Source organism: Gallus gallus, assembly GCF_016699485.2.
Source record: "Gallus gallus isolate bGalGal1 chromosome 32 unlocalized genomic scaffold, bGalGal1.mat.broiler.GRCg7b 32_unloc1, whole genome shotgun sequence".
Lineage (NCBI taxonomy): Eukaryota > Metazoa > Chordata > Aves > Galliformes > Phasianidae > Gallus > Gallus gallus.
Genome location: NW_024095948.1, coordinates 90027 through 96026, shown reverse-complemented (window position 1 = coordinate 96026; position 6000 = coordinate 90027).

Sequence of the window (6000 nt, the reverse complement as noted above, 5' to 3'; positions counted from 1 at the left end):
AGCTACCTTCGAGCCGGCACTGTGTGACTGCATGGAGACTGTCTGTGCCAGTGGGCCAGACCTAAAGAAGGAACTACCAGATGATGCTGAGGATTCCTGCATTCATCGACAGAAGCAGGTTTAGTGAGACAAAGGAACCGTAAGGCAGGATATGCAGTAACTGCTACTGAGCAGGTAATCAGAGTACAACCGTTACCTGTAGGGACTTCCACTAAGAGGTCTAAAATAGCCTTAAACGTATGGACAGATGCTAAATATGCATTTGGGGTGGCACACACTTATGGTACCATCTGGAAAGAGCAAGGAGTGCTCACACACAGGGAAAACAAATTGAGCACGGTGTATATCTACCAAAGAGCGTGGCTGTTATACACTGTGATGGACATCAGAAAGGTGGACAGTGTCCAGGAAACTGGAAATATGATAGGGATCAGGTGGCAAAACAGGCAGTTGAAGGAAAAGAGATAGCAGAACTGGCTTTAATTCCAGATGTAAACTTCAAATCTCTGAACCTGAGTCAGCCTGTGGAGCATTTTAGAGGGGACAGGAATCTAATTAATGATTTAGAAGGGAAGAGAGCTAGCTGACAGATGGGTGCGTACCCAGATGGACACGCTGTTGTGCCCTTTAGTACTTTATGGAAGTTGGTTCTAAGGGAACATATTGAAACATACTGAGGGGACAAACAGTAGAAAGTAATTGCACAATCTAGTACCAGGAACAGGTACAAGTGGGGGCCTATTAGGAAAGGGAACCTTCCAGGGCAACAATGGCAAATTGTTTTTGTTTGGAACTACCAGGAAAAAAAGGAGGGTTTGTTATATGCTAGTTCAAACCAATATCTTTCCAGGGTGGCCAGAAGCATTCCCTCTGCAAAGCCAAAGAAGTAGCCGAGGTATTGTTGCAGGAGATTATTCCAAGGTTTGGGGTTAGTGCAACAATATCCTCCAACCAGGGAGGCTCCCTTGATTGTAAAGATTGTCCAACAGGGCAGAAATAGCTTTGGGAAACAGAGAAACTGGTTCTAGGAACAAGAGCCCAAGGCCTTGACAGCTTGATAAATCATATTTTACAAAGAGATTATGTGTATATATTAGATCTCTTTCAGACCCACCCCTGGAACCAAGCTGGGAAGGTCTGTTCCAGGTGCTGCTAACGTCCCACACAGCTGTCAAAGTTAAAGAACAAGCGCTGTGGATGCATTAGACTAGGGTCAGTAAGATTCCTTGAACACAATGGGAATCGAAGTCAGCTGGACCTTTAAAACTGCAAATCCAAAGACAGTAAATATGGGCTCTTGTAATAGTGAGAAATTTGATAAGTGCGGCTTTTGATGCAAATGCTTATGTAAAAAAAAAAAACCAAAAAGCTTTGCAAAGTATGCCAGTCTCAGTCATTGTGCAGTATGTGGCCAAGCCGATGATTTTAACTCTCCACTCCTTGGAATCCCTGATGCATTTAACTAGAAGGAGCACTGATGGCCATCGGTTTGCTGTGTTATCCTGTGTGTGAAGGGGCTGGTTCAACAACTGATCGAGACAGCACTATTGAAGCAAACAGCAAGGGAGCTACCACCACATTTGGATAAAATGATGGTGTGAGAGGAGATGGGGAATTGTGGAGAGCCTGTACACAGAGTGGCTACGTGACAAGGGCCACGATGGAATGCCACTCGTGAAACAATAAAAGAAAGTATGTAACTAGAGGCAAGGACGGCTACTCGGGTAGATGGAAAACAGGATGCATATCTACAGCAATGAAGAAACAGTAACCGCAAGGCTAACCACAAAGGTCAAGATGAAGTAATGCATAATCCGCCAATCCTGAGCTATGCTTTTGCAATATGTATAAGCTCATTACCTACTGTATAAATACAATACCAATGTGCCTAATAAATGAGACCTGTTGATCATGACAGCTTGAGACTCGTTCTCCCGCGGTTATTTTCCGACAAATGGTGACCCCGACGTGATACAGACCGGGGAACTTTGGCTGCCACGAACGGAGACTGCGTTGGTTCGGGTCCCGCAGCTAGACGGACGGCGAAAGAGTGAAATATTGGACTCCGTGCCTTGGGCGACCACAGCGGTGGGCTCGACCGATACGTGCTGCCGAAGCTTGGGGGGCTGCAACAGCGCTGACGTAGGTAAGGATGGACAGGCAAGCAGCATATGATTTATTCACTGCCTTTCTGAGAAAGAGGCAATTCCGGGGGGTAGACTTAGAGAAGGAGCTTCCTGCCCTGCTGAGTCATGCAGTATCACACGGGTTTTTTCGCTGACCCTCACTCGGTACACACGCTAGATGAGTGGCGACGGTATGGGGATAAGCTTTGGGAGTTGGTGTTGGAAGATGACAAGGTAGCAAAAAGGATGAGTAAGTTGTGGAAGGCAGTGCATAACGAGTTGTTGATGGGTCAGGCGGAGAAGAGGGCTGCGCAGGGAGCGCAGGCAGCTCAAGAAAAGAACAAAGATTATGGGTTGATCTGGGATAACACTCCAAACCCCCCCTCCTTTCGCATGGTTATGCTACCCGCTGCTCCCCCCGCATCCGCAAATGGAGTGCAGGCTCAGTCAACCGCAGAGCCTGTGGAGGCACCCCCGCGTCGGGTTTTAGGGCCATCAGCATTAGATGGTTCCGGGTCGGTTCCCGGTGCCGAGTCTGACCTTGCGGAGGCTATAGCCAGGGAGAGACGGGAGTTGTGGACCACGTTAGCAAAACATGGGATGGAGGACGGAGATAATGAGCTTGTGCAGGCAGTGACTGAAAATCTTGTGTTCCCAGTTGTCTATACTCCCACGCAGCAGGGCGGGTTACAAGCAGAAATTCGAACTTTAGATTGGAAAATGCTGTCCCAACTACGGGCTACAGTGGGGACATATGGGGTAACCAGTGAGCCGGCTAGACAGATGATGGAATATTTATTCAGTGCGCATATACTACTCCCGGCCGATATTAGAGGCATAGCTAGATTAATTTACACCCCCCATCAACTAATATTGTTTAACGCACACTGGCAGCAGGAAGCTGCAATATCGGCAGCAGTGCAGAGGGGTCCGGGAGACCCTCTGGCAGGCATAACAATAGAACAGTTGATGGGTCTCGGGGCATGGACTCGGATAGAGGCACAGGCAATTTCGGGACCTGATGTTTCCCGAGAAATAATGGCTGTAGCCAGACGGGCTATGGACAAGATAAAGGCTCCTGGAGGTACACCTATTTACATGGGGATACGACAGGGGCGGGAAGAGCCGTTGGGTGATTTTGTGGATAAGGTTATGGATGCGATTAAAAAGGCTAGCGTACCAGAGTACATGCAGGGGGCATTGCTTAAGCAGTGTGTGCTTCAGAATGGGAACTCGAATACTCGGTCCCTTGTCAATACCCTGCCTGGGGATTGGTCGATCCCGGAGCTACTGGAAAAGGCCGCTACGGTCCCCTCGGGGACCCAGGCTTTCCTAGTGAATGCCCTGCAGAAGATTGGGGATGGGTTACGGGAGCAGGCCAGAGCATTGCAGGAACAATCAAGGTCAGCTCAGACCCAGGTGTTAGCAGCCCTTGCGCCCCTCCAAGCTACCGTCTCCACTGGCCCCCACCCGCGCGGCAACCCCCGCATGAAGTGCTTTCGCTGTGGGAATGTCGGACACATCCGTGGGTAGGTGCAACAGGCAGGCATCAAGATACTCCCCTCTATCCTCCTGCCAAGCTTGTCTCTATCCAAGGGCAAGCAGATGCCCAGAAACAGTGACTGAGTGTTGAATGAGCACACATGAGCACACGTTAACTAATGAGTGACATGTGCTTAGCTAGCAACAAGTTATGTTGATCCAGTATCCGTACGTTTAGCTGAGCATCGGGAAGATTGTGAACCTGAAGTACTCAGCCAATGAGGAACCAATGAGGGGAGAAAGAGGTAAGCGTCGATAACAGGGAGTAAAAATGGAAGGCTGTTTTCTGTGTGCTCTCCTGCTTGCAGGAGGCCTGCCATTGCAGTTGTGCATAGAATCTGCTTTATCAGAGATACCGTCCTGATAAATTATTTGTATTTGCCTATTTCCAACGTGGCAAGCACACCCCCTTCAGGGCACATCTCATCCCACTGTTAGTCAGTCCTTGTAAGAAGCACCACGACAAATCCACCTGAAAAACACAGCCCTTCCATTGAGTAACAAAGAAAGCACTCTGCCCTTGCTCCTGACCCTCGTCCCTGCCCCCACCTGCCCTCACAGTACAGCCACCTTCTCTTGAGCAGGGTAAAGAGCAGTGAGAATTCATACTTGGTTATCCTGGCACAAAGAGTTTGTGGGCCACAAAGAGAAATGCCCTGCATTCCAGAAAACAGAGACAAAAAGAGACAGTCGGAGGAGTGCCTAATAAAGATGTGACGATGTTCTCAGCTGCGACTGGTGTTGCTGGATACAAGCAACCACACGAGGAGGCTGAGCACGCTCTCCTGTCTCTATCCCAATCCAAGAAACACACAGAAGAGCTCAGTGCTCTCTTGCTTTCATTTCCTTCCATGAGCCATTTTCAAATGCACGTTGTTCTAGGCCGGCACAAGCTCTAGGGCCTAAAGGCACCGCCTGAGTGGCCAGCACAGCCCCGGGGACTAAAGCCACCGGGGACTAAAGCCCCCGGGGACTAAAGCCTCAGCCAGAGAGGCATGAGGTCCCTGTGGTCTAAAGCCACCACAAGAGAGGCCAGCACCGACCCCAGCGCCTAAAGCCACAGCCAGAGATGCCTAAACAGACCCCGGGGCCTGAAGCCGCAGGCAGGCAGGCCTGCACTGGCACTGCATCCTGAAGACTCATCCTCAGCCTGAGAGGTCAGCACCAGCCCTGGGCCTACAGCCACAGCCAGAGGCAGAGAGGCCAGCACAGCCCGGGGGCAGAAAGCCAGACTCATGGCATTGAGAGGCCAGCACCAGCTCCAGGGCCTAAAGCCACAGACACATCCAGTGAGTCTGGCACCAGCCCTGGGGCCTAAAGCCACAGCCACATAGGGCAGCACTGGCCCTGCGGCCTACAGCCACAGCCCAAAGGGCCAGCACATGCCCTGGGGCCTGAAGCCACTGCTAGAGAGGCCAGCACCGGCCCCAGGGCCTGAAGCCACAGCCCGAGATGCCTAAACCGACCCGGGGCCTGAAGCCACAGGCAGGAGGGCCTGCACCGTGCCGCTGCCTGAAGCCTCATCCCCAGCCTGAGAGGCCGGCACCAGGGACAGAGAGCCCTAAAGCCACAGCCAGAGCCAGACAGGCCGGTACTGGCCTAGGGGCTAAAAGCCAGAGTCACGGCCTGGGAGGCTGGCACCAGCTCCAGGGCCTAAAGCCACAAACACAGACAGGGAGCCTGGCACCGGCACCAGGGCCTAAAGCCACAGCCCAAGAGGCCAGAACTGGCCCTGGGGCCTGAAGGCACATCCACAGCCTGACAGGCTGGCATCAGCCCCGAGGCCTAAAGCTACAGCCCAAAGGGCCAGCACATGCCCTGGGGCCCGAATGCCCCACTCAGCAAGGCCGGCATCGGCCCAAGGGCCTGAAGTCACAGCCCAAAAGGCTGGAAGCAGTCCTAGAATCATATCAGAGGATCATAGAATGGCCTGGGTTGAAAAGGACCACAATGATCATCCAGTTTCAACCCCCTGCTGTGGGCAGGGTTGCCAACCGCCAGACCAGGCTGCCCAGAGCCACATCCAGCCTGGCCTTGAATGCCTCCAGGGATGGGGCATCCACAGCCTACTTGGGCAACCTGTTCCAGTGCGTCATCACCCCCTGGGTGAAAAACTTCCTCCTCATATCTAACGTAAACCTCCCCTGTCTCTGTTTACAACCGTTCCCCCTTGTTCCATCACTGTCCACCCTTGTAAACAACCCTTCCCCCTCCTGTTTATACGCTCCCTTCAAGTACAGGAAGGACACCATGAGGTCTCTGCGGAGCCTTCTCTTCTCAAGCTGAACAAGCCCAGTTCCCTCAACCTTTTCCTCACAGGAGAGGTGCTCCA